The 26528-nt window shown below is 45.1% G+C and overlaps 20 non-coding genes and 1 pseudogene across 20 annotated transcripts; all 21 read right to left on the bottom strand.

Annotated features, from left to right (window-relative positions):
* Positions 1 to 414: 414 nt before the first annotated feature.
* LOC141233186 (U2 spliceosomal RNA) lies at positions 415 to 605 on the bottom strand. Its single transcript, XR_012299339.1, has one exon. It is a non-coding gene; the product is annotated as a U2 spliceosomal RNA (small nuclear RNA).
* A 1116-nt stretch (positions 606 to 1721) lies between these two features.
* LOC141233187 (U2 spliceosomal RNA) lies at positions 1722 to 1912 on the bottom strand. The gene has a single exon (XR_012299340.1). It is a non-coding gene; the product is annotated as a U2 spliceosomal RNA (small nuclear RNA).
* Positions 1913 to 3027: 1115 nt separating this feature from the next.
* Positions 3028 to 3218, bottom strand: LOC141233188 (U2 spliceosomal RNA). The gene has a single exon (XR_012299341.1). It is a non-coding gene; the product is annotated as a U2 spliceosomal RNA (small nuclear RNA).
* Positions 3219 to 4333: 1115 nt separating this feature from the next.
* Positions 4334 to 4524, bottom strand: LOC141233189 (U2 spliceosomal RNA). The gene has a single exon (XR_012299342.1). It is a non-coding gene; the product is annotated as a U2 spliceosomal RNA (small nuclear RNA).
* A 1116-nt stretch (positions 4525 to 5640) lies between these two features.
* LOC141233190 (U2 spliceosomal RNA) lies at positions 5641 to 5831 on the bottom strand. The gene has a single exon (XR_012299343.1). It is a non-coding gene; the product is annotated as a U2 spliceosomal RNA (small nuclear RNA).
* Positions 5832 to 6946: 1115 nt separating this feature from the next.
* Positions 6947 to 7137, bottom strand: LOC141233220 (U2 spliceosomal RNA). Its single transcript, XR_012299371.1, has one exon. It is a non-coding gene; the product is annotated as a U2 spliceosomal RNA (small nuclear RNA).
* Positions 7138 to 8252: 1115 nt separating this feature from the next.
* On the bottom strand, positions 8253 to 8443 carry LOC141233191 (U2 spliceosomal RNA). The gene has a single exon (XR_012299344.1). It is a non-coding gene; the product is annotated as a U2 spliceosomal RNA (small nuclear RNA).
* A 1115-nt stretch (positions 8444 to 9558) lies between these two features.
* Positions 9559 to 9749, bottom strand: LOC141233192 (U2 spliceosomal RNA). The gene has a single exon (XR_012299345.1). It is a non-coding gene; the product is annotated as a U2 spliceosomal RNA (small nuclear RNA).
* Positions 9750 to 10864: 1115 nt separating this feature from the next.
* Positions 10865 to 11055, bottom strand: LOC141233193 (U2 spliceosomal RNA). The gene has a single exon (XR_012299346.1). It is a non-coding gene; the product is annotated as a U2 spliceosomal RNA (small nuclear RNA).
* Positions 11056 to 12173: 1118 nt separating this feature from the next.
* Positions 12174 to 12364, bottom strand: LOC141233194 (U2 spliceosomal RNA). The gene has a single exon (XR_012299347.1). It is a non-coding gene; the product is annotated as a U2 spliceosomal RNA (small nuclear RNA).
* Positions 12365 to 13479: 1115 nt separating this feature from the next.
* Positions 13480 to 13670, bottom strand: LOC141233224 (U2 spliceosomal RNA). Its single transcript, XR_012299375.1, has one exon. It is a non-coding gene; the product is annotated as a U2 spliceosomal RNA (small nuclear RNA).
* A 1117-nt stretch (positions 13671 to 14787) lies between these two features.
* LOC141233197 (U2 spliceosomal RNA) lies at positions 14788 to 14978 on the bottom strand. The gene has a single exon (XR_012299349.1). It is a non-coding gene; the product is annotated as a U2 spliceosomal RNA (small nuclear RNA).
* Positions 14979 to 16093: 1115 nt separating this feature from the next.
* LOC141233122 (U2 spliceosomal RNA) lies at positions 16094 to 16284 on the bottom strand. Its single transcript, XR_012299276.1, has one exon. It is a non-coding gene; the product is annotated as a U2 spliceosomal RNA (small nuclear RNA).
* A 1115-nt stretch (positions 16285 to 17399) lies between these two features.
* LOC141233217 (U2 spliceosomal RNA) lies at positions 17400 to 17590 on the bottom strand. Its single transcript, XR_012299368.1, has one exon. It is a non-coding gene; the product is annotated as a U2 spliceosomal RNA (small nuclear RNA).
* Positions 17591 to 18705: 1115 nt separating this feature from the next.
* On the bottom strand, positions 18706 to 18896 carry LOC141233198 (U2 spliceosomal RNA). Its single transcript, XR_012299350.1, has one exon. It is a non-coding gene; the product is annotated as a U2 spliceosomal RNA (small nuclear RNA).
* Positions 18897 to 20011: 1115 nt separating this feature from the next.
* On the bottom strand, positions 20012 to 20202 carry LOC141233199 (U2 spliceosomal RNA). The gene has a single exon (XR_012299351.1). It is a non-coding gene; the product is annotated as a U2 spliceosomal RNA (small nuclear RNA).
* A 1115-nt stretch (positions 20203 to 21317) lies between these two features.
* Positions 21318 to 21508, bottom strand: LOC141233200 (U2 spliceosomal RNA). Its single transcript, XR_012299352.1, has one exon. It is a non-coding gene; the product is annotated as a U2 spliceosomal RNA (small nuclear RNA).
* Positions 21509 to 22623: 1115 nt separating this feature from the next.
* Positions 22624 to 22814, bottom strand: LOC141233201 (U2 spliceosomal RNA). Its single transcript, XR_012299353.1, has one exon. It is a non-coding gene; the product is annotated as a U2 spliceosomal RNA (small nuclear RNA).
* A 1115-nt stretch (positions 22815 to 23929) lies between these two features.
* LOC141233253 (U2 spliceosomal RNA) lies at positions 23930 to 24112 on the bottom strand. The gene has a single exon (XR_012299402.1). It is a non-coding gene; the product is annotated as a U2 spliceosomal RNA (small nuclear RNA).
* Positions 24113 to 24907: 795 nt separating this feature from the next.
* On the bottom strand, positions 24908 to 24999 carry LOC141233318 (U2 spliceosomal RNA; annotated as a pseudogene).
* A 1115-nt stretch (positions 25000 to 26114) lies between these two features.
* Positions 26115 to 26296, bottom strand: LOC141233248 (U2 spliceosomal RNA). The gene has a single exon (XR_012299397.1). It is a non-coding gene; the product is annotated as a U2 spliceosomal RNA (small nuclear RNA).
* Between the last annotated feature and the right edge of the window lie 232 nt (positions 26297 to 26528).

Below are 26528 nucleotides of genomic sequence, written 5' to 3' on the forward strand. Positions count from 1 at the left end.
GCTCAGGTGAGTTTAAAAGGCTGCTGTTGATAACAAGGGCATTTGCTAAATAGATGGTGTGTGTGCAACAATATACTGAAAGGTCAATTATATTGTGCAGCTTATCTCACCACCTGTAGTTATTTAGGTGAAAGCTCCAAAATGCTTGCCTAATATGTCTGTTTATCCAAAAGGAAGTAAAAAGGGAGAGCTAGAAAGATAGCATTGCATCACATTACATGGCAATGCAATGCACAGTTGCTGAAGTTGAACCAAAATGAGCTTGTAATCTGGCTTCTGCAACTTTGAACATGAAAAATCCAATGAGGAGAAGAAAAGCAAAGCCAAAGAGTCCATCCCAAAATCCGACAAACAAGCAAAATGAACAAAAAACATTGAATTCAATTCTTTCTGATTTTAGAAACTGCATTAAAGAAGGGGTGCACCGGTCCTGGAGATACTGCAATACCAGGTCAATGCGTGGAGTGGACAGAGCAAGCTCTTTTTCCATCTCCCTGTTCTAAAAATCCATTTAATATATGGTCCCCAGATAGGGGACGTATCAGATATTAAACTGATAAGAACAGATACTACACTTGATCTTAGCCAAAAGGCCGAGAAGCGATAACCAGAATTGGTTTCAAACTACGGAGCCACCCAAGGATCCTGAAAAGTCCATTTGTGGAGATGAGCTCCTGGACTCCCGTTAAGAAGACATGTTGTCAACCTCTAGATCCCTTACATGCCTGCACTTTTCGGCTTGCTGCTGCTGCAATCCACGCGTTTTAGATCTGCATAACTCCACCTCTTTAAACACAGCACCTTCACCCCCTGCTGTTCCCACCCGCCTCAACACCGTTGGAAGGGAGGAGAACCAATTAAGGCGGGGGGTGGGGTGGAACGAGCAGCTGTCTACCCTTAGCAGGAGGGCTCCTGATTACATACCTCTCCTGCTGCTGCTGCTGCTGGCTGTCCAGCAGCAGACTGAAGGTGGCTGCTGCTGTGCACAGGTATATAAAGGCTCAGAGCCTATTATGACACGCGCAGCCAGCGTTCCATTGCCACATTCCATCTACTGCAGGCAGGATACCTGGCTGGCTGAATGTCGCTGAGAAGCTCACAGAGACCGCCATAAGCAACAGTTTAACAGAATGCCACAGACTAATCAACCAAACTTTTTGGGTTGGGTTCTCTTTTATAGTCTGCAGGCATTAAATGAAAGAAGTCAGTGTTCCAGCAGAAGGAGACAACGTTTCAGAAAAGGCATTGTAGCAAACCAAAAAAGAAATTTTAAGCGCAGCAGAGTAACCAGCGCACATACCTGTTAGCTCAGGTGAGTTTAAAAGGCTGCTGTTGATAACAAGGGCATTTGCTAAATAGATGGTGTGTGTGCAACAATATACTGAAAGGTCAATTATATTGTGCAGCTTATCTCACCACCTGTAGTTATTTAGGTGAAAGCTCCAAAATGCTTGCCTAATATGTCTGTTTATCCAAAAGGAAGTAAAAAGGGAGAGCTAGAAAGATAGCATTGCATCACATTACATGGCAATGCAATGCACAGTTGCTGAAGTTGAAGGAAAATGAGCTTGTAATCTGGCTTCTGCAACTTTGAACATGAAAAATCCAATGAGGAGAAGAAAAGCAAAGCCAAAGAGTCCATCCCAAAATCCGACAAACAAGCAAAATGAACAAAAAACATTGAATTCAATTCTTTCTGATTTTAGAAACTTACATTAAAGAAGGGGTGCACCGGTCCTGGAGATACTGCAATACCAGGTCAATGCGTGGAGTGGACAGAGCAAGCTCTTTTTCCATCTCCCTGTTCTAAAAATCCATTTAATATATGGTCCCCAGATAGGGGACGTATCAGATATTAAACTGATAAGAACAGATACTACACTTGATCTTAGCCAAAAGGCCGAGAAGCGATAACCAGAATTGGTTTCAAACTACGGAGCCACCCAAGGATCCTGAAAAGTCCATTTGTGGAGATGAGCTCCTGGACTCCCGTTAAGAAGACATGTTGTCAACCTGTAGATCCCTTACATGCCTGCACTTTTCGGCTTGCTGCTGCTGCAATCCACGCGTTTTAGATCTGCATAACTCCACCTCTTTAAACACAGCACCTTCACCCCCTGCTGTTCCCACCCGCCTCAACACCGTTGGAAGGGAGGAGAACCAATTAAGGCGGGGGGTGGGGTGGAACGAGCAGCTGTCTACCCTTAGCAGGAGGGCTCCTGATTACATACCTCTCCTGCTGCTGCTGCTGCTGGCTGTCCAGCAGCAGACTGAAGGTGGCTGCTGCTGTGCACAGGTATATAAAGGCTCAGAGCCTATTATGACACGCGCAGCCAGCGTTCCATTGCCACATTCCATCTACTGCAGGCAGGATACCTGGCTGGCTGAATGTCGCTGAGAAGCTCACAGAGACCGCCATAAGCAACAGTTTAACAGAATGCCACAGACTAATCAACCAAACTTTTTGGGTTGGGTTCTCTTTTATAGTCTGCAGGCATTAAATGAAAGAAGTCAGTGTTCCAGCAGAAGGAGACAACGTTTCAGAAAAGGCATTGTAGCAAACCAAAAAAGAAATTTTAAGCGCAGCAGAGTAACCAGCGCACATACCTGTTAGCTCAGGTGAGTTTAAAAGGCTGCTGTTGATAACAAGGGCATTTGCTAAATAGATGGTGTGTGTGCAACAATATACTGAAAGGTCAATTATATTGTGCAGCTTATCTCACCACCTGTAGTTATTTAGGTGAAAGCTCCAAAATGCTTGCCTAATATGTCTGTTTATCCAAAAGGAAGTAAAAAGGGAGAGCTAGAAAGATAGCATTGCATCACATTACATGGCAATGCAATGCACAGTTGCTGAAGTTGAACCAAAATGAGCTTGTAATCTGGCTTCTGCAACTTTGAACATGAAAAATCCAATGAGGAGAAGAAAAGCAAAGCCAAAGAGTCCATCCCAAAATCCCACAAACAAGCAAAATGAACAAAAAACATTGAATTCAATTCTTTCTGATTTTAGAAACTGCATTAAAGAAGGGGTGCACCGGTCCTGGAGATACTGCAATACCAGGTCAATGCGTGGAGTGGACAGAGCAAGCTCTTTTTCCATCTCCCTGTTCTAAAAATCCATTTAATATATGGTCCCCAGATAGGGGACGTATCAGATATTAAACTGATAAGAACAGATACTACACTTGATCTTAGCCAAAAGGCCGAGAAGCGATAACCAGAATTGGTTTCAAACTACGGAGCCACCCAAGGATCCTGAAAAGTCCATTTGTGGAGATGAGCTCCTGGACTCCCGTTAAGAAGACATGTTGTCAACCTCTAGATCCCTTACATGCCTGCACTTTTCGGCTTGCTGCTGCTGCAATCCACACGTTTTAGATCTGCATAACTCCACCTCTTTAAACACAGCACCTTCACCCCCTGCTGTTCCCACCCGCCTCAACACCGTTGGAAGGGAGGAGAACCAATTAAGGCGGGGGGTGGGGTGGAACGAGCAGCTGTCTACCCTTAGCAGGAGGGCTCCTGATTACATACCTCTCCTGCTGCTGCTGCTGCTGGCTGTCCAGCAGCAGACTGAAGGTGGCTGCTGCTGTGCACAGGTATATAAAGGCTCAGAGCCTATTATGACACGCGCAGCCAGCGTTCCATTGCCACATTCCATCTACTGCAGGCAGGATACCTGGCTGGCTGAATGTCGCTGAGAAGCTCACAGAGACCGCCATAAGCAACAGTTTAACAGAATGCCACAGACTAATCAACCAAACTTTTTGGGTTGGGTTCTCTTTTATAGTCTGCAGGCATTAAATGAAAGAAGTCAGTGTTCCAGCAGAAGGAGACAACGTTTCAGAAAAGGCATTGTAGCAAACCAAAAAAGAAATTTTAAGCGCAGCAGAGTAACCAGCGCACATACCTGTTAGCTCAGGTGAGTTTAAAAGGCTGCTGTTGATAACAAGGGCATTTGCTAAATAGATGGTGTGTGTGCAACAATATACTGAAAGGTCAATTATATTGTGCAGCTTATCTCACCACCTGTAGTTATTTAGGTGAAAGCTCCAAAATGCTTGCCTAATATGTCTGTTTATCCAAAAGGAAGTAAAAAGGGAGAGCTAGAAAGATAGCATTGCATCACATTACATGGCAATGCAATGCACAGTTGCTGAAGTTGAACCAAAATGAGCTTGTAATCTGGCTTCTGCAACTTTGAACATGAAAAATCCAATGAGGAGAAGAAAAGCAAAGCCAAAGAGTCCATCCCAAAATCCGACAAACAAGCAAAATGAACAAAAAACATTGAATTCAATTCTTTCTGATTTTAGAAACTGCATTAAAGAAGGGGTGCACCGGTCCTGGAGATACTGCAATACCAGGTCAATGCGTGGAGTGGACAGAGCAAGCTCTTTTTCCATCTCCCTGTTCTAAAAATCCATTTAATATATGGTCCCCAGATAGGGGACGTATCAGATATTAAACTGATAAGAACAGATACTACACTTGATCTTAGCCAAAAGGCCGAGAAGCGATAACCAGAATTGGTTTCAAACTACGGAGCCACCCAAGGATCCTGAAAAGTCCATTTGTGGAGATGAGCTCCTGGACTCCCGTTAAGAAGACATGTTGTCAACCTGTAGATCCCTTACATGCCTGCACTTTTCGGCTTGCTGCTGCTGCAATCCACGCGTTTTAGATCTGCATAACTCCACCTCTTTAAACACAGCACCTTCACCCCCTGCTGTTCCCACCCGCCTCAACACCGTTGGAAGGGAGGAGAACCAATTAAGGCGGGGGGTGGGGTGGAACGAGCAGCTGTCTACCCTTAGCAGGAGGGCTCCTGATTACATACCTCTCCTGCTGCTGCTGCTGCTGGCTGTCCAGCAGCAGACTGAAGGTGGCTGCTGCTGTGCACAGGTATATAAAGGCTCAGAGCCTATTATGACACGCGCAGCCAGCGTTCCATTGCCACATTCCATCTACTGCAGGCAGGATACCTGGCTGGCTGAATGTCGCTGAGAAGCTCACAGAGACCGCCATAAGCAACAGTTTAACAGAATGCCACAGACTAATCAACCAAACTTTTTGGGTTGGGTTCTCTTTTATAGTCTGCAGGCATTAAATGAAAGAAGTCAGTGTTCCAGCAGAAGGAGACAACGTTTCAGAAAAGGCATTGTAGCAAACCAAAAAAAGAAATTTTAAGCGCAGCAGAGTAACCAGCGCACATACCTGTTAGCTCAGGTGAGTTTAAAAGGCTGCTGTTGATAACAAGGGCATTTGCTAAATAGATGGTGTGTGTGCAACAATATACTGAAAGGTCAATTATATTGTGCAGCTTATCTCACCACCTGTAGTTATTTAGGTGAAAGCTCCAAAATGCTTGCCTAATATGTCTGTTTATCCAAAAGGAAGTAAAAAGGGAGAGCTAGAAAGATAGCATTGCATCACATTACATGGCAATGCAATGCACAGTTGCTGAAGTTGAACCAAAATGAGCTTGTAATCTGGCTTCTGCAACTTTGAACATGAAAAATCCAATGAGGAGAAGAAAAGCAAAGCCAAAGAGTCCATCCCAAAATCCGACAAACAAGCAAAATGAACAAAAAACATTGAATTCAATTCTTTCTGATTTTAGAAACTGCATTAAAGAAGGGGTGCACCGGTCCTGGAGATACTGCAATACCAGGTCAATGCGTGGAGTGGACAGAGCAAGCTCTTTTTCCATCTCCCTGTTCTAAAAATCCATTTAATATATGGTCCCCAGATAGGGGACGTATCAGATATTAAACTGATAAGAACAGATACTACACTTGATCTTAGCCAAAAGGCCGAGAAGCGATAACCAGAATTGGTTTCAAACTACGGAGCCACCCAAGGATCCTGAAAAGTCCATTTGTGGAGATGAGCTCCTGGACTCCCGTTAAGAAGACATGTTGTCAACCTCTAGATCCCTTACATGCCTGCACTTTTCGGCTTGCTGCTGCTGCAATCCACGCGTTTTAGATCTGCATAACTCCACCTCTTTAAACACAGCACCTTCACCCCCTGCTGTTCCCACCCGCCTCAACACCGTTGGAAGGGAGGAGAACCAATTAAGGCGGGGGGTGGGGTGGAACGAGCAGCTGTCTACCCTTAGCAGGAGGGCTCCTGATTACATACCTCTCCTGCTGCTGCTGCTGCTGGCTGTCCAGCAGCAGACTGAAGGTGGCTGCTGCTGTGCACAGGTATATAAAGGCTCAGAGCCTATTATGACACGCGCAGCCAGCGTTCCATTGCCACATTCCATCTACTGCAGGCAGGATACCTGGCTGGCTGAATGTCGCTGAGAAGCTCACAGAGACCGCCATAAGCAACAGTTTAACAGAATGCCACAGACTAATCAACCAAACTTTTTGGGTTGGGTTCTCTTTTATAGTCTGCAGGCATTAAATGAAAGAAGTCAGTGTTCCAGCAGAAGGAGACAACGTTTCAGAAAAGGCATTGTAGCAAACCAAAAAAGAAATTTTAAGCGCAGCAGAGTAACCAGCGCACATACCTGTTAGCTCAGGTGAGTTTAAAAGGCTGCTGTTGATAACAAGGGCATTTGCTAAATAGATGGTGTGTGTGCAACAATATACTGAAAGGTCAATTATATTGTGCAGCTTATCTCACCACCTGTAGTTATTTAGGTGAAAGCTCCAAAATGCTTGCCTAATATGTCTGTTTATCCAAAAGGAAGTAAAAAGGGAGAGCTAGAAAGATAGCATTGCATCACATTACATGGCAATGCAATGCACAGTTGTTGAAGTTGAACCAAAATGAGCTTGTAATCTGGCTTCTGCAACTTTGAACATGAAAAATCCAATGAGGAGAAGAAAAGCAAAGCCAAAGAGTCCATCCCAAAATCCGACAAACAAGCAAAATGAACAAAAAACATTGAATTCAATTCTTTCTGATTTTAGAAACTGCATTAAAGAAGGGGTGCACCGGTCCTGGAGATACTGCAATACCAGGTCAATGCGTGGAGTGGACAGAGCAAGCTCTTTTTCCATCTCCCTGTTCTAAGAATCCATTTAATATATGGTCCCCAGATAGGGGACGTATCAGATATTAAACTGATAAGAACAGATACTACACTTGATCTTAGCCAAAAGGCCGAGAAGCGATAACCAGAATTGGTTTCAAACTACGGAGCCACCCAAGGATCCTGAAAAGTCCATTTGTGGAGATGAGCTCCTGGACTCCCGTTAAGAAGACATGTTGTCAACCTCTAGATCCCTTACATGCCTGCACTTTTCGGCTTGCTGCTGCTGCAATCCACGCGTTTTAGATCTGCATAACTCCACCTCTTTAAACACAGCACCTTCACCCCCTGCTGTTCCCACCCGCCTCAACACCGTTGGAAGGGAGGAGAACCAATTAAGGCGGGGGGTGGGGTGGAACGAGCAGCTGTCTACCCTTAGCAGGAGGGCTCCTGATTACATACCTCTCCTGCTGCTGCTGCTGCTGGCTGTCCAGCAGCAGACTGAAGGTGGCTGCTGCTGTGCACAGGTATATAAAGGCTCAGAGCCTATTATGACACGCGCAGCCAGCGTTCCATTGCCACATTCCATCTACTGCAGGCAGGATACCTGGCTGGCTGAATGTCGCTGAGAAGCTCACAGAGACCGCCATAAGCAACAGTTTAACAGAATGCCACAGACTAATCAACCAAACTTTTTGGGTTGGGTTCTCTTTTATAGTCTGCAGGCATTAAATGAAAGAAGTCAGTGTTCCAGCAGAAGGAGACAACGTTTCAGAAAAGGCATTGTAGCAAACCAAAAAAGAAATTTTAAGCGCAGCAGAGTAACCAGCGCACATACCTGTTAGCTCAGGTGAGTTTAAAAGGCTGCTGTTGATAACAAGGGCATTTGCTAAATAGATGGTGTGTGTGCAACAATATACTGAAAGGTCAATTATATTGTGCAGCTTATCTCACCACCTGTAGTTATTTAGGTGAAAGCTCCAAAATGCTTGCCTAATATGTCTGTTTATCCAAAAGGAAGTAAAAAGGGAGAGCTAGAAAGATAGCATTGCATCACATTACATGGCAATGCAATGCACAGTTGCTGAAGTTGAACCAAAATGAGCTTGTAATCTGGCTTCTGCAACTTTGAACATGAAAAATCCAATGAGGAGAAGAAAAGCAAAGCCAAAGAGTCCATCCCAAAATCCGACAAACAAGCAAAATGAACAAAAAACATTGAATTCAATTCTTTCTGATTTTAGAAACTGCATTAAAGAAGGGGTGCACCGGTCCTGGAGATACTGCAATACCAGGTCAATGCGTGGAGTGGACAGAGCAAGCTCTTTTTCCATCTCCCTGTTCTAAAAATCCATTTAATATATGGTCCCCAGATAGGGGACGTATCAGATATTAAACTGATAAGAACAGATACTACACTTGATCTTAGCCAAAAGGCCGAGAAGCGATAACCAGAATTGGTTTCAAACTACGGAGCCACCCAAGGATCCTGAAAAGTCCATTTGTGGAGATGAGCTCCTGGACTCCCGTTAAGAAGACATGTTGTCAACCTCTAGATCCCTTACATGCCTGCACTTTTCGGCTTGCTGCTGCTGCAATCCACGCGTTTTAGATCTGCATAACTCCACCTCTTTAAACACAGCACCTTCACCCCCTGCTGTTCCCACCCGCCTCAACACCGTTGGAAGGGAGGAGAACCAATTAAGGCGGGGGGTGGGGTGGAACGAGCAGCTGTCTACCCTTAGCAGGAGGGCTCCTGATTACATACCTCTCCTGCTGCTGCTGCTGCTGGCTGTCCAGCAGCAGACTGAAGGTGGCTGCTGCTGTGCACAGGTATATAAAGGCTCAGAGCCTATTATGACACGCGCAGCCAGCGTTCCATTGCCACATTCCATCTACTGCAGGCAGGATACCTGGCTGGCTGAATGTCGCTGAGAAGCTCACAGAGACCGCCATAAGCAACAGTTTAACAGAATGCCACAGACTAATCAACCAAACTTTTTGGGTTGGGTTCTCTTTTATAGTCTGCAGGCATTAAATGAAAGAAGTCAGTGTTCCAGCAGAAGGAGACAACGTTTCAGAAAAGGCATTGTAGCAAACCAAAAAAGAAATTTTAAGCGCAGCAGAGTAACCAGCGCACATACCTGTTAGCTCAGGTGAGTTTAAAAGGCTGCTGTTGATAACAAGGGCATTTGCTAAATAGATGGTGTGTGTGCAACAATATACTGAAAGGTCAATTATATTGTGCAGCTTATCTCACCACCTGTAGTTATTTAGGTGAAAGCTCCAAAATGCTTGCCTAATATGTCTGTTTATCCAAAAGGAAGTAAAAAGGGAGAGCTAGAAAGATAGCATTGCATCACATTACATGGCAATGCAATGCACAGTTGCTGAAGTTGAACCAAAATGAGCTTGTAATCTGGCTTCTGCAACTTTGAACATGAAAAATCCAATGAGGAGAAGAAAAGCAAAGCCAAAGAGTCCATCCCAAAATCCGACAAACAAGCAAAATGAACAAAAAACATTGAATTCAATTCTTTCTGATTTTAGAAACTGCATTAAAGAAGGGGTGCACCGGTCCTGGAGATACTGCAATACCAGGTCAATGCGTGGAGTGGACAGAGCAAGCTCTTTTTCCATCTCCCTGTTCTAAAAATCCATTTAATATATGGTCCCCAGATAGGGGACGTATCAGATATTAAACTGATAAGAACAGATACTACACTTGATCTTAGCCAAAAGGCCGAGAAGCGATAACCAGAATTGGTTTCAAACTACGGAGCCACCCAAGGATCCTGAAAAGTCCATTTGTGGAGATGAGCTCCTGGACTCCCGTTAAGAAGACATGTTGTCAACCTCTAGATCCCTTACATGCCTGCACTTTTCGGCTTGCTGCTGCTGCAATCCACGCGTTTTAGATCTGCATAACTCCACCTCTTTAAACACAGCACTTTCACCCCCTGCTGTTCCCACCCGCCTCAACACCGTTGGAAGGGAGGAGAACCAATTAAGGCGGGGGGTGGGGTGGAACGAGCAGCTGTCTACCCTTAGCAGGAGGGCTCCTGATTACATACCTCTCCTGCTGCTGCTGCTGCTGGCTGTCCAGCAGCAGACTGAAGGTGGCTGCTGCTGTGCACAGGTATATAAAGGCTCAGAGCCTATTATGACACGCGCAGCCAGCGTTCCATTGCCACATTCCATCTACTGCAGGCAGGATACCTGGCTGGCTGAATGTCGCTGAGAAGCTCACAGAGACCGCCATAAGCAACAGTTTAACAGAATGCCACAGACTAATCAACCAAACTTTTTGGGTTGGGTTCTCTTTTATAGTCTGCAGGCATTAAATGAAAGAAGTCAGTGTTCCAGCAGAAGGAGACAACGTTTCAGAAAAGGCATTGTAGCAAACCAAAAAAGAAATTTTAAGCGCAGCAGAGTAACCAGCGCACATACCTGTTAGCTCAGGTGAGTTTAAAAGGCTGCTGTTGATAACAAGGGCATTTGCTAAATAGATGGTGTGTGTGCAACAATATACTGAAAGGTCAATTATATTGTGCAGCTTATCTCACCACCTGTAGTTATTTAGGTGAAAGCTCCAAAATGCTTGCCTAATATGTCTGTTTATCCAAAAGGAAGTAAAAAGGGAGAGCTAGAAAGATAGCATTGCATCACATTACATGGCAATGCAATGCACAGTTGCTGAAGTTGAACCAAAATGAGCTTGTAATCTGGCTTCTGCAACTTTGAACATGAAAAATCCAATGAGGAGAAGAAAAGCAAAGCCAAAGAGTCCATCCCAAAATCCGACAAACAAGCAAAATGAACAAAAAACATTGAATTCAATTCTTTCTGATTTTAGAAACTGCATTAAAGAAGGGGTGCACCGGTCCTGGAGATACTGCAATACCAGGTCAATGCGTGGAGTGGACAGAGCAAGCTCTTTTTCCATCTCCCTGTTCTAAAAATCCATTTAATATATGGTCCCCAGATAGGGGACGTATCAGATATTAAACTGATAAGAACAGATACTACACTTGATCTTAGCCAAAAGGCCGAGAAGCGATAACCAGAATTGGTTTCAAACTACGGAGCCACCCAAGGATCCTGAAAAGTCCATTTGTGGAGATGAGCTCCTGGACTCCCGTTAAGAAGACATGTTGTCAACCTCTAGATCCCTTACATGCCTGCACTTTTCGGCTTGCTGCTGCTGCAATCCACGCGTTTTAGATCTGCATAACTCCACCTCTTTAAACACAGCACCTTCACCCCCTGCTGTTCCCACCCGCCTCAACACCGTTGGAAGGGAGGAGAACCAATTAAGGCGGGGGGTGGGGTGGAACGAGCAGCTGTCTACCCTTAGCAGGAGGGCTCCTGATTACATACCTCTCCTGCTGCTGCTGCTGCTGCTGGCTGTCCAGCAGCAGACTGAAGGTGGCTGCTGCTGTGCACAGGTATATAAAGGCTCAGAGCCTATTATGACACGCGCAGCCAGCGTTCCATTGCCACATTCCATCTACTGCAGGCAGGATACCTGGCTGGCTGAATGTCGCTGAGAAGCTCACAGAGACCGCCATAAGCAACAGTTTAACAGAATGCCACAGACTAATCAACCAAACTTTTTGGGTTGGGTTCTCTTTTATAGTCTGCAGGCATTAAATGAAAGAAGTCAGTGTTCCAGCAGAAGGAGACAACGTTTCAGAAAAGGCATTGTAGCAAACCAAAAAAGAAATTTTAAGCGCAGCAGAGTAACCAGCGCACATACCTGTTAGCTCAGGTGAGTTTAAAAGGCTGCTGTTGATAACAAGGGCATTTGCTAAATAGATGGTGTGTGTGCAACAATATACTGAAAGGTCAATTATATTGTGCAGCTTATCTCACCACCTGTAGTTATTTAGGTGAAAGCTCCAAAATGCTTGCCTAATATGTCTGTTTATCCAAAAGGAAGTAAAAAGGGAGAGCTAGAAAGATAGCATTGCATCACATTACATGGCAATGCAATGCACAGTTGCTGAAGTTGAACCAAAATGAGCTTGTAATCTGGCTTCTGCAACTTTGAACATGAAAAATCCAATGAGGAGAAGAAAAGCAAAGCCAAAGAGTCCATCCCAAAATCCGACAAACAAGCAAAATGAACAAAAAACATTGAATTCAATTCTTTCTGATTTTAGAAACTGCATTAAAGAAGGGGTGCACCGGTCCTGGAGATACTGCAATACCAGGTCAATGCGTGGAGTGGACAGAGCAAGCTCTTTTTCCATCTCCCTGTTCTAAAAATCCATTTAATATATGGTCCCCAGATAGGGGACGTATCAGATATTAAACTGATAAGAACAGATACTACACTTGATCTTAGCCAAAAGGCCGAGAAGCGATAACCAGAATTGGTTTCAAACTACGGAGCCACCCAAGGATCCTGAAAAGTCCATTTGTGGAGATGAGCTCCTGGACTCCCGTTAAGAAGACATGTTGTCAACCTCTAGATCCCTTACATGCCTGCACTTTTCGGCTTGCTGCTGCTGCAATCCACGCGTTTTAGATCTGCATAACTCCACCTCTTTAAACACAGCACCTTCACCCCCTGCTGTTCCCACCCGCCTCAACACCGTTGGAAGGGAGGAGAACCAATTAAGGCGGGGGGTGGGGTGGAACGAGCAGCTGTCTACCCTTAGCAGGAGGGCTCCTGATTACATACCTCTCCTGCTGCTGCTGCTGCTGGCTGTCCAGCAGCAGACTGAAGGTGGCTGCTGCTGTGCACAGGTATATAAAGGCTCAGAGCCTATTATGACACGCGCAGCCAGCGTTCCATTGCCACATTCCATCTACTGCAGGCAGGATACCTGGCTGGCTGAATGTCGCTGAGAAGCTCACAGAGACCGCCATAAGCAACAGTTTAACAGAATGCCACAGACTAATCAACCAAACTTTTTGGGTTGGGTTCTCTTTTATAGTCTGCAGGCATTAAATGAAAGAAGTCAGTGTTCCAGCAGAAGGAGACAACGTTTCAGAAAAGGCATTGTAGCAAACCAAAAAAGAAATTTTAAGCGCAGCAGAGTAACCAGCGCACATACCTGTTAGCTCAGGTGAGTTTAAAAGGCTGCTGTTGATAACAAGGGCATTTGCTAAATAGATGGTGTGTGTGCAACAATATACTGAAAGGTCAATTATATTGTGCAGCTTATCTCACCACCTGTAGTTATTTAGGTGAAAGCTCCAAAATGCTTGCCTAATATGTCTGTTTATCCAAAAGGAAGTAAAAAGGGAGAGCTAGAAAGATAGCATTGCATCACATTACATGGCAATGCAATGCACAGTTGCTGAAGTTGAACCAAAATGAGCTTGTAATCTGGCTTCTGCAACTTTGAACATGAAAAATCCAATGAGGAGAAGAAAAGCAAAGCCAAAGAGTCCATCCCAAAATCCGACAAACAAGCAAAATGAACAAAAAACATTGAATTCAATTCTTTCTGATTTTAGAAACTGCATTAAAGAAGGGGTGCACCGGTCCGGGAGATACTGCAATACCAGGTCAATGCGTGGAGTGGACAGAGCAAGCTCTTTTTCCATCTCCCTGTTCTAAAAATCCATTTAATATATGGTCCCCAGATAGGGGACGTATCAGATATTAAACTGATAAGAACAGATACTACACTTGATCTTAGCCAAAAGGCCGAGAAGCGATAACCAGAATTGGTTTCAAACTACGGAGCCACCCAAGGATCCTGAAAAGTCCATTTGTGGAGATGAGCTCCTGGACTCCCGTTAAGAAGACATGTTGTCAACCTCTAGATCCCTTACATGCCTGCACTTTTCGGCTTGCTGCTGCTGCAATCCACGCGTTTTAGATCTGCATAACTCCACCTCTTTAAACACAGCACCTTCACCCCCTGCTGTTCCCACCCGCCTCAACACCGTTGGAAGGGAGGAGAACCAATTAAGGCGGGGGGTGGGGTGGAACGAGCAGCTGTCTACCCTTAGCAGGAGGGCTCCTGATTACATACCTCTCCTGCTGCTGCTGCTGCTGCTGGCTGTCCAGCAGCAGACTGAAGGTGGCTGCTGCTGTGCACAGGTATATAAAGGCTCAGAGCCTATTATGACACGCGCAGCCAGCGTTCCATTGCCACATTCCATCTACTGCAGGCAGGATACCTGGCTGGCTGAATGTCGCTGAGAAGCTCACAGAGACCGCCATAAGCAACAGTTTAACAGAATGCCACAGACTAATCAACCAAACTTTTTGGGTTGGGTTCTCTTTTATAGTCTGCAGGCATTAAATGAAAGAAGTCAGTGTTCCAGCAGAAGGAGACAACGTTTCAGAAAAGGCATTGTAGCAAACCAAAAAAGAAATTTTAAGCGCAGCAGAGTAACCAGCGCACATACCTGTTAGCTCAGGTGAGTTTAAAAGGCTGCTGTTGATAACAAGGGCATTTGCTAAATAGATGGTGTGTGTGCAACAATATACTGAAAGGTCAATTATATTGTGCAGCTTATCTCACCACCTGTAGTTATTTAGGTGAAAGCTCCAAAATGCTTGCCTAATATGTCTGTTTATCCAAAAGAAGTAAAAAGGGAGAGCTAGAAAGATAGCATTGCATCACATTACATGGCAATGCAATGCACAGTTGCTGAAGTTGAACCAAAATGAGCTTGTAATCTGGCTTCTGCAACTTTGAACATGAAAAATCCAATGAGGAGAAGAAAAGCAAAGCCAAAGAGTCCATCCCAAAATCCGACAAACAAGCAAAATGAACAAAAAACATTGAATTCAATTCTTTCTGATTTTAGAAACTGCATTAAAGAAGGGGTGCACCGGTCCTGGAGATACTGCAATACCAGGTCAATGCGTGGAGTGGACAGAGCAAGCTCTTTTTCCATCTCCCTGTTCTAAAAATCCATTTAATATATGGTCCCCAGATAGGGGACGTATCAGATATTAAACTGATAAGAACAGATACTACACTTGATCTTAGCCAAAAGGCCGAGAAGCGATAACCAGAATTGGTTTCAAACTACGGAGCCACCCAAGGATCCTGAAAAGTCCATTTGTGGAGATGAGCTCCTGGACTCCCGTTAAGAAGACATGTTGTCAACCTCTAGATCCCTTACATGCCTGCACTTTTCGGCTTGCTGCTGCTGCAATCCACGCGTTTTAGATCTGCATAACTCCACCTCTTTAAACACAGCACCTTCACCCCCTGCTGTTCCCACCCGCCTCAACACCGTTGGAAGGGAGGAGAACCAATTAAGGCGGGGGGTGGGGTGGAACGAGCAGCTGTCTACCCTTAGCAGGAGGGCTCCTGATTACATACCTCTCCTGCTGCTGCTGCTGCTGGCTGTCCAGCAGCAGACTGAAGGTGGCTGCTGCTGTGCACAGGTATATAAAGGCTCAGAGCCTATTATGACACGCGCAGCCAGCGTTCCATTGCCACATTCCATCTACTGCAGGCAGGATACCTGGCTGGCTGAATGTCGCTGAGAAGCTCACAGAGACCGCCATAAGCAACAGTTTAACAGAATGCCACAGACTAATCAACCAAACTTTTTGGGTTGGGTTCTCTTTTATAGTCTGCAGGCATTAAATGAAAGAAGTCAGTGTTCCAGCAGAAGGAGACAACGTTTCAGAAAAGGCATTGTAGCAAACCAAAAAAGAAATTTTAAGCGCAGCAGAGTAACCAGCGCACATACCTGTTAGCTCAGGTGAGTTTAAAAGGCTGCTGTTGATAACAAGGGCATTTGCTAAATAGATGGTGTGTGTGCAACAATATACTGAAAGGTCAATTATATTGTGCAGCTTATCTCACCACCTGTAGTTATTTAGGTGAAAGCTCCAAAATGCTTGCCTAATATGTCTGTTTATCCAAAAGGAAGTAAAAAGGGAGAGCTAGAAAGATAGCATTGCATCACATTACATGGCAATGCAATGCACAGTTGCTGAAGTTGAACCAAAATGAGCTTGTAATCTGGCTTCTGCAACTTTGAACATGAAAAATCCAATGAGGAGAAGAAAAGCAAAGCCAAAGAGTCCATCCCAAAATCCGACAAACAAGCAAAATGAACAAAAAACATTGAATTCAATTCTTTCTGATTTTAGAAACTGCATTAAAGAAGGGGTGCACCGGTCCTGGAGATACTGCAATACCAGGTCAATGCGTGGAGTGGACAGAGCAAGCTCTTTTTCCATCTCCCTGTTCTAAAAATCCATTTAATATATAGTCCCCAGATAGGGGACGTATCAGATATTAAACTGATAAGAACAGATACTACACTTGATCTTAGCCAAAAGGCCGAGAAGCGATAACCAGAATTGGTTTCAAACTACGGAGCCACCCAAGGATCCTGAAAAGTCCATTTGTGGAGATGAGCTCCTGGACTCCCGTTAAGAAGACATGTTGTCAACCTCTAGATCCCTTACATGCCTGCACTTTTCGGCTTGCTGCTGCTGCAATCCACGCGTTTTAGATCTGCATAACTCCACCTCTTTAAACACAGCACCTTCACCCCCTGCTGTTCCCACCCGCCTCAACACCGTTGGAAGAGAGGAGAACCAATTAAGGTGGGGGGTGGGGTGGAACGAGCAGCTGTCTACCCTTAGCAGGAGGGCTCCTGATTACATACCTCTCCTGCTGCTGCTGCTGCTGGCTGTCCAGCAGCAGACTGAAGGTGGCTGCTGCTGTGCACAGGTATATAAAGGCTCAGAGCCTATTATGACACGCGCAGCCAGCGTTCCATTGCCACATTCCATCTACTGCAGGCAGGATACCTGGCTGGCTGAATGTCGCTGAGAAGCTCACAGAGACCGCCATAAGCAACAGTTTAACAGAATGCCACAGACTAATCAACCAAACTTTTTGGGTTGGGTTCTCTTTTATAGTCTGCAGGCATTAAATGAAAGAAATCAGTGTTCCAGCAGAAGGAGACAACGTTTCAGAAAAGGCATTGTAGCAAACCAAAAAAGAAATTTTAAGCGCAGCAGAGTAACCAGCGCACATACCTGTTAGCTCAGGTGAGTTTAAAAGGCTGCTGTTGATAACAAGGGCATTTGCTAAATAGATGGTGTGTGTGCAACAATATACTGAAAGGTCAATTATATTGTGCAGCTTATCTCACCACCTGTAGTTATTTAGGTGAAAGCTCCAAAATGCTTGCCTAATATGTCTGTTTATCCAAAAGGAAGTAAAAAGGGAGAGCTAGAAAGATAGCATTGCATCACATTACATGGCAATGCAATGCACAGTTGCTGAAGTTGAACCAAAATGAGCTTGTAATCTGGCTTCTGCAACTTTGAACATGAAAAATCCAATGAGGAGAAGAAAAGCAAAGCCAAAGAGTCCATCCCAAAATCCGACAAACAAGCAAAATGAACAAAAAACATTGAATTCAATTCTTTCTGATTTTAGAAACTGCATTAAAGAAGGGGTGCACCGGTCCTGGAGATACTGCAATACCAGGTCAATGCGTGGAGTGGACAGAGCAAGCTCTTTTTCCATCTCCCTGTTCTAAAAATCCATTTAATATATGGTCCCCAGATAAGGGACGTATCAGATATTAAACTGATAAGAACAGATACTACACTTGATCTTAGCCAAAAGGCCGAGAAGCGATAACCAGAATTGGTTTCAAACTACGGAGCCACCCAAGGATCCTGAAAAGTCCATTTGTGGAGATGAGCTCCTGGACTCCCATTAAGAAGACATGTTGTCAACCTCTAGATCCCTTACATGCCTGCACTTTTCGGCTTGCTGCTGCTGCAATCCACGCGTTTTAGATCTGCATAACTCCACCTCTTTAAACACAGCACCTTCACCCCCTGCTGTTCCCACCCGCCTCAACACCGTTGGAAGGGAGGAGAACCAATTAAGGCGGGGGGTGGGGTGGAACGAGCAGCTGTCTACCCTTAGCAGGAGGGCTCCTGATTACATACCTCTCCTGCTGCTGCTGCTGCTGGCTGTCCAGCAGCAGACTGAAGGTGGCTGCTGCTGTGCACAGGTATATAAAGGCTCAGAGCCTATTATGACACGCGCAGCCAGCGTTCCATTGCCACATTCCATCTACTGCAGGCAGGATACCTGGCTGGCTGAATGTCGCTGAGAAGCTCACAGAGACCGCCATAAGCAACAGTTTAACAGAATGCCACAGACTAATCAACCAAACTTTTTGGGTTGGGTTCTCTTTTATAGTCTGCAGGCATTAAATGAAAGAAGTCAGTGTTCCAGCAGAAGGAGACAACGTTTCAGAAAAGGCATTGTAGCAAACCAAAAAAGAAATTTTAAGCGCAGCAGAGTAACCAGCGCACATACCTGTTAGCTCAGGTGAGTTTAAAAGGCTGCTGTTGATAACAAGGGCATTTGCTAAATAGATGGTGTGTGTGCAACAATATACTGAAAGGTCAATTATATTGTGCAGCTTATCTCACCACCTGTAGTTATTTAGGTGAAAGCTCCAAAATGCTTGCCTAATATGTCTGTTTATCCAAAAGGAAGTAAAAAGGGAGAGCTAGAAAGATAGCATTGCATCACATTACATGGCAATGCAATACACAGTTGCTGAAGTTGAACCAAAATGAGCTTGTAATCTGGCTTCTGCAACTTTGAACATGAAAAATCCAATGAGGAGAAGAAAAGCAAAGCCAAAGAGTCCATCCCAAAATCCGACAAACAAGCAAAATGAACAAAAAACATTGAATTCAATTCTTTCTGATTTTAGAAACTGCATTAAAGAAGGGGTGCACCGGTCCTGGAGATACTGCAATACCAGGTCAATGCGTGGAGTGGACAGAGCAAGCTCTTTTTCCATCTCCCTGTTCTAAAAATCCATTTAATATATGGTCCCCAGATAGGGGACGTATCAGATATTAAACTGATAAGAACAGATACTACACTTGATCTTAGCCAAAAGGCCGAGAAGCGATAACCAGAATTGGTTTCAAACTACGGAGCCACCCAAGGATCCTGAAAAGTCCATTTGTGGAGATGAGCTCCTGGACTCCCGTTAAGAAGACATGTTGTCAACCTCTAGATCCCTTACATGCCTGCACTTTTCGGCTTGCTGCTGCTGCAATCCACGCGTTTTAGATCTGCATAACTCCACCTCTTTAAACACAGCACCTTCACCCCCTGCTGTTCCCACCCGCCTCAACACCGTTGGAAGGGAGGAGAACCAATTAAGGCGGGGGGTGGGGTGGAACGAGCAGCTGTCTACCCTTAGCAGGAGGGCTCCTGATTACATACCTCTCCTGCTGCTGCTGCTGCTGGCTGTCCAGCAGCAGACTGAAGGTGGCTGCTGCTGTGCACAGGTATATAAAGGCTCAGAGCCTATTATGACACACGCAGCCAGCGTTCCATTGCCACATTCCATCTACTGCAGGCAGGATACCTGGCTGGCTGAATGTCGCTGAGAAGCTCACAGAGACCGCCATAAGCAACAGTTTAACAGAATGCCACAGACTAATCAACCAAACTTTTTGGGTTGGGTTCTCTTTTATAGTCTGCAGGCATTAAATGAAAGAAGTCAGTGTTCCAGCAGAAGGAGACAACGTTTCAGAAAAGGCATTGTAGCAAACCAAAAAAGAAATTTTAAGCGCAGCAGAGTAACCAGCGCACATACCTGTTAGCTCAGGTGAGTTTAAAAGGCTGCTGTTGATAACAAGGGCATTTGCTAAATAGATGGTGTGTGTGCAACAATATACTGAAAGGTCAATTATATTGTGCAGCTTATCTCACCACCTGTAGTTATTTAGGTGAAAGCTCCAAAATGCTTGCCTAATATGTCTGTTTATCCAAAAGGAAGTAAAAAGGGAGAGCTAGAAAGATAGCATTGCATCACATTACATGGCAATGCAATACACAGTTGCTGAAGTTGAACCAAAATGAGCTTGTAATCTGGCTTCTGCAACTTTGAACATGAAAAATCCAATGAGGAGAAGAAAAGCAAAGCCAAAGAGTCCATCCCAAAATCCGACAAACAAGCAAAATGAACAAAAAACATTGAATTCAATTCTTTCTGATTTTAGAAACTGCATTAAAGAAGGGGTGCACCGGTCCTGGAGATACTGCAATACCAGGTCAATGCGTGGAGTGGACAGAGCAAGCTCTTTTTCCATCTCCCTGTTCTAAAAATCCATTTAATATATGGTCCCCAGATAGGGGACGTATCAGATATTAAACTGATAAGAACAGATACTACACTTGATCTTAGCCAAAAGGCCGAGAAGCGATAACCAGAATTGGTTTCAAACTACGGAGCCACCCAAGGATCCTGAAAAGTCCATTTGTGGAGATGAGCTCCTGGACTCCCGTTAAGAAGACATGTTGTCAACCTCTAGATCCCTTACATGCCTGCACTTTTCGGCTTGCTGCTGCTGCAATCCACGCGTTTTAGATCTGCATAACTCCACCTCTTTAAACACAGCACCTTCACCCCCTGCTGTTCCCACCCGCCTCAACACCGTTGGAAGGGAGGAGAACCAATTAAGGCGGGGGGTGGGGTGGAACGAGCAGCTGTCTACCCTTAGCAGGAGGGCTCCTGATTACATACCTCTCCTGCTGCTGCTGCTGCTGGCTGTCCAGCAGCAGACTGAAGGTGGCTGCTGCTGTGCACAGGTATATAAAGGCTCAGAGCCTATTATGACACGCGCAGCCAGCGTTCCATTGCCACATTCCATCTACTGCAGGCAGGATACCTGGCTGGCTGAATGTCGCTGAGAAGCTCACAGAGACCGCCATAAGCAACAGTTTAACAGAATGCCACAGACTAATCAACCAAACTTTTTGGGTTGGGTTCTCTTTTATAGTCTGCAGGCATTAAATGAAAGAAGTCAGTGTTCCAGCAGAAGGAGACAACGTTTCAGAAAAGGCATTGTAGCAAACCAAAAAAGAAATTTTAAGCGCAGCAGAGTAACCAGCGCACATACCTGTTAGCTCAGGTGAGTTTAAAAGGCTGCTGTTGATAACAAGGGCATTTGCTAAATAGATGGTGTGTGTGCAACAATATACTGAAAGGTCAATTATATTGTGCAGCTTATCTCACCACCTGTAGTTATTTAGGTGAAAGCTCCAAAATGCTTGCCTAATATGTCTGTTTATCCAAAAGGAAGTAAAAAGGGAGAGCTAGAAAGATAGCATTGCATCACATTACATGGCAATGCAATACACAGTTGCTGAAGTTGAACCAAAATGAGCTTGTAATCTGGCTTCTGCAACTTTGAACATGAAAAATCCAATGAGGAGAAGAAAAGCAAAGCCAAAGAGTCCATCCCAAAATCCGACAAACAAGCAAAATGAACAAAAAACATTGAATTCAATTCTTTCTGATTTTAGAAACTGCATTAAAGAAGGGGTGCACCGGTCCTGGAGATACTGCAATACCAGGTCAATGCGTGGAGTGGACAGAGCAAGCTCTTTTTCCATCTCCCTGTTCTAAAAATCCATTTAATATATGGTCCCCAGATAGGGGACGTATCAGATATTAAACTGATAAGAACAGATACTACACTTGATCTTAGCCAAAAGGCCGAGAAGCGATAACCAGAATTGGTTTCAAACTACGGAGCCACCCAAGGATCCTGAAAAGTCCATTTGTGGAGATGAGCTCCTGGACTCCCGTTAAGAAGACATGTTGTCAACCTCTAGATCCCTTACATGCCTGCACTTTTCGGCTTGCTGCTGCTGCAATCCACGCGTTTTAGATCTGCATAACTCCACCTCTTTAAACACAGCACCTTCACCCCCTGCTGTTCCCACCCGCCTCAACACCGTTGGAAGGGAGGAGAACCAATTAAGGCGGGGGGTGGGGTGGAACGAGCAGCTGTCTACCCTTAGCAGGAGGGCTCCTGATTACATACCTCTCCTGCTGCTGCTGCTGCTGGCTGTCCAGCAGCAGACTGAAGGTGGCTGCTGCTGTGCACAGGTATATAAAGGCTCAGAGCCTATTATGACACGCGCAGCCAGCGTTCCATTGCCACATTCCATCTACTGCAGGCAGGATACCTGGCTGGCTGAATGTCGCTGAGAAGCTCACAGAGACCGCCATAAGCAACAGTTTAACAGAATGCCACAGACTAATCAACCAAACTTTTTGGGTTGGGTTCTCTTTTATAGTCTGCAGGCATTAAATGAAAGAAGTCAGTGTTCCAGCAGAAGGAGACAACGTTTCAGAAAAGGCATTGTAGCAAACCAAAAAAGAAATTTTAAGCGCAGCAGAGTAACCAGCGCACATACCTGTTAGCTCAGGTGAGTTTAAAAGGCTGCTGTTGATAACAAGGGCATTTGCTAAATAGATGGTGTGTGTGCAACAATATACTGAAAGGTCAATTATATTGTGCAGCTTATCTCACCACCTGTAGTTATTTAGGTGAAAGCTCCAAAATGCTTGCCTAATATGTCTGTTTATCCAAAAGGAAGTAAAAAGGGAGAGCTAGAAAGATAGCATTGCATCACATTACATGGCAATGCAATACACAGTTGCTGAAGTTGAACCAAAATGAGCTTGTAATCTGGCTTCTGCAACTTTGAACATGAAAAATCCAATGAGGAGAAGAAAAGCAAAGCCAAAGAGTCCATCCCAAAATCCGACAAACAAGCAAAATGAACAAAAAACATTGAATTCAATTCTTTCTGATTTTAGAAACTGCATTAAAGAAGGGGTGCACCGGTCCTGGAGATACTGCAATACCAGGTCAATGCGTGGAGTGGACAGAGCAAGCTCTTTTTCCATCTCCCTGTTCTAAAAATCCATTTAATATATGGTCCCCAGATAGGGGACGTATCAGATATTAAACTGATAAGAACAGATACTACACTTGATCTTAGCCAAAAGGCCGAGAAGCGATAACCAGAATTGGTTTCAAACTACGGAGCCACCCAAGGATCCTGAAAAGTCCATTTGTGGAGATGAGCTCCTGGACTCCCGTTAAGAAGACATGTTGTCAACCTCTAGATCCCTTACATGCCTGCACTTTTCGGCTTGCTGCTGCTGCAATCCACGCGTTTTAGATCTGCATAACTCCACCTCTTTAAACACAGCACCTTCACCCCCTGCTGTTCCCACCCGCCTCAACACCGTTGGAAGGGAGGAGAACCAATTAAGGCGGGGGGTGGGGTGGAACGAGCAGCTGTCTACCCTTAGCAGGAGGGCTCCTGATTACATACCTCTCCTGCTGCTGCTGCTGCTGGCTGTCCAGCAGCAGACTGAAGGTGGCTGCTGCTGTGCACAGGTATATAAAGGCTCAGAGCCTATTATGACACGCGCAGCCAGCGTTCCATTGCCACATTCCATCTACTGCAGGCAGGATACCTGGCTGGCTGAATGTCGCTGAGAAGCTCACAGAGACCGCCATAAGCAACAGTTTAACAGAATGCCACAGACTAATCAACCAAACTTTTTGGGTTGGGTTCTCTTTTATAGTCTGCAGGCATTAAATGAAAGAAGTCAGTGTTCCAGCAGAAGGAGACAACGTTTCAGAAAAGGCATTGTAGCAAACCAAAAAAGAAATTTTAAGCGCAGCAGAGTAACCAGCGCACATACCTGTTAGCTCAGGTGAGTTTAAAAGGCTGCTGTTGATAACAAGGGCATTTGCTAAATAGATGGTGTGTGTGCAACAATATACTGAAAGGTCAATTATATTGTGCAGCTTATCTCACCACCTGTAGTTATTTAGGTGAAAGCTCCAAAATGCTTGCCTAATATGTCTGTTTATCCAAAAGGAAGTAAAAAGGGAGAGCTAGAAAGATAGCATTGCATCACATTACATGGCAATGCAATACACAGTTGCTGAAGTTGAACCAAAATGAGCTTGTAATCTGGCTTCTGCAACTTTGAACATGAAAAATCCAATGAGGAGAAGAAAAGCAAAGCCAAAGAGTCCATCCCAAAATCCGACAAACAAGCAAAATGAACAAAAAACATTGAATTCAATTCTTTCTGATTTTAGAAACTGCATTAAAGAAGGGGTGCACCGGTCCTGGAGATACTGCAATACCAGGTCAATGCGTGGAGTGGACAGAGCAAGCTCTTTTTCCATCTCCCTGTTCTAAAAATCCATTTAATATATGGTCCCCAGATAGGGGACGTATCAGATATTAAACTGATAAGAACAGATTTTTTTTTTTATCGAAAGCCCGAATTCGTGTACAAAACCCGAGTGCGCTTAAAAAAGTGACAAGTGCCACAAAAAAAAAGTGCACTAGGATGCTGGTCTTCTTGAAACCCTCTCCAAAAGGAGAAGGGTCCCCCAAACCATTCCCCGTCCCTCCGAGCCAGAAGGCCACAGCGAGGAACAGGGACAAATAGCCACCTCCAGCCGGAGCCAGAGGCGACCCAATCTTACCCCCAATACCTGCCCGAGTTCTCACCCGAGCAAGGCACTGGGAGCCAAAGACTGTGCTCCCCTCCCGGAAGAGGGGAGCCAACAACGCTCTCCTCCCGAAAGAGGAGAGCCAGTGGGGTTCAGGGGGGAGCGGAACCTGATGGCCACACACTCCCCCCCTAGACCTGCCAAGAGAGGAACCCGTAAGGGAACCGCATCCCGACAAAATCCTAGTAAGGACGTGGACACACGTGAAAAAGTGGACACACAGTGACAAAAAAAAATTAAATAAATAGTGAAGGTTTCACAGTATAATACTGCCCGGACCTTCGACCGGGAATTGAAAAATTCCCCATCCTAAGGCCAGAAGGCCCGGAATAAGGGTGTGTGTGAAGAAAGAAATATTGAAGTGCTAGTGCAAATGTGCCATAAACTCAAGTGGGGTTCCCAATCCCAGTGAGTTAAGGCACCCCAGGGTCACCACTCCTGGGGCACTTCACACTTCGGGCTTTCGATCTTCCCCGGCCCAATGGCGTCGATCCTGGGGGGCCATGCTTTCCACCAGATGACTATATTAGCCACCTGGCGTACTAACAAGCGCCTAAACCCCAGTGTGCATAATGTATCAATCTACTAGGGCGGCCAACATCCAAAACCGCCTTTTCGAAAGATACTACACTTGATCTTAGCCAAAAGGCCGAGAAGCGATAACCAGAATTGGTTTCAAACTACGGAGCCACCCAAGGATCCTGAAAAGTCCATTTGTGGAGATGAGCTCCTGGACTCCCGTAAAGAAGACATGTTGTCAACCTCTAGATCCCTTACATGCCTGCACTTTTCGGCTTGCTGCTGCTGCAATCCACGCGTTTTAGATCTGCATAACTCCACCTCTTTAAACACAGCACCTTCACCCCCTGCTGTTCCCACCCGCCTCAACACCGTTGGAAGGGAGGAGAACCAATTAAGGCGGGGGGTGGGGTGGAACGAGCAGCTGTCTACCCTTAGCAGGAGGGCTCCTGATTACATACCTCTCCTGCTGCTGCTGCTGCTGGCTGTCCAGCAGCAGACTGAAGGTGGCTGCTGCTGTGCACAGGTATATAAAGGCTCAGAGCCTATTATGACACGCGCAGCCAGCGTTCCATTGCCACATTCCATCTACTGCAGGCAGGATACCTGGCTGGCTGAATGTCGCTGAGAAGCTCACAGAGACCGCCATAAGCAACAGTTTAACAGAATGCCACAGACTAATCAACCAAACTTTTTGGGTTGGGTTCTCTTTTATAGTCTGCAGGCATTAAATGAAAGAAGTCAGTGTTCCAGCAGAAGGAGACAACGTTTCAGAAAAGGCATTGTAGCAAACCAAAAAAGAAATTTTAAGCGCAGCAGAGTAACCAGCGCACATACCTGTTAGCTCAGGTGAGTTTAAAAGGCTGCTGTTGATAACAAGGGCATTTGCTAAATAGATGGTGTGTGTGCAACAATATACTGAAAGGTCAATTATATTGTGCAGCTTATCTCACCACCTGTAGTTATTTAGGTGAAAGCTCCAAAATGCTTGCCTAATATGTCTGTTTATCCAAAAGGAAGTAAAAAGGGAGAGCTAGAAAGATAGCATTGCATCACATTACATGGCAATGCAATGCACAGTTGCTGAAGTTGAACCAAAATGAGCTTGTAATCTGGCTTCTGCAACTTTGAACATGAAAAATCCAATGAGGAGAAGAAAAGCAAAGCCAAAGAGTCCATCCCAAAATCCGACAAACAAGCAAAATGAACAAAAAACATTGAATTCAATTCTTTCTGATTTTAGAAACTGCATTAAAGAAGGGGTGCACCGGTCCTGGAGATACTGCAATACCAGGTCAATGCGTGGAGTGGACAGAGCAAGCTCTTTTTCCATCTCCCTGTTCTAAAAATCCATTTAATATATGGTCCCCAGATAGGGGACGTATCAGATATTAAACTGATAAGAACAGATTTTTTGATTGAAGCTGCATCCAAGGCACTGAAAAATGTGACCGAAGTCACACCAAAACAGCGCACGAGGCGAGGATTCATGTGGACCCTTCCCGGAGGAGAGGGTCCCCAATAAACCATCCCCATCCCTCCGAGCCAGAAGGCCACAGCGAGGGTCAGGGATCTCCGATGCTCTCCCTAGCCGAAGCCGGAGAAGAGCCGTTTTCGTGCTCCCAGCTTCCATCTAGGCTGCCACCCTAGTGGAGCTGGAGCCTGTGTTGG

This window comes from Phyllobates terribilis, unplaced genomic scaffold (assembly GCF_046119375.1).
Source record: "Phyllobates terribilis strain yellow unplaced genomic scaffold, ASM4611937v1 Scaffold_572__1_contigs__length_1044912, whole genome shotgun sequence".
NCBI lineage: Eukaryota > Metazoa > Chordata > Amphibia > Anura > Dendrobatidae > Phyllobates > Phyllobates terribilis.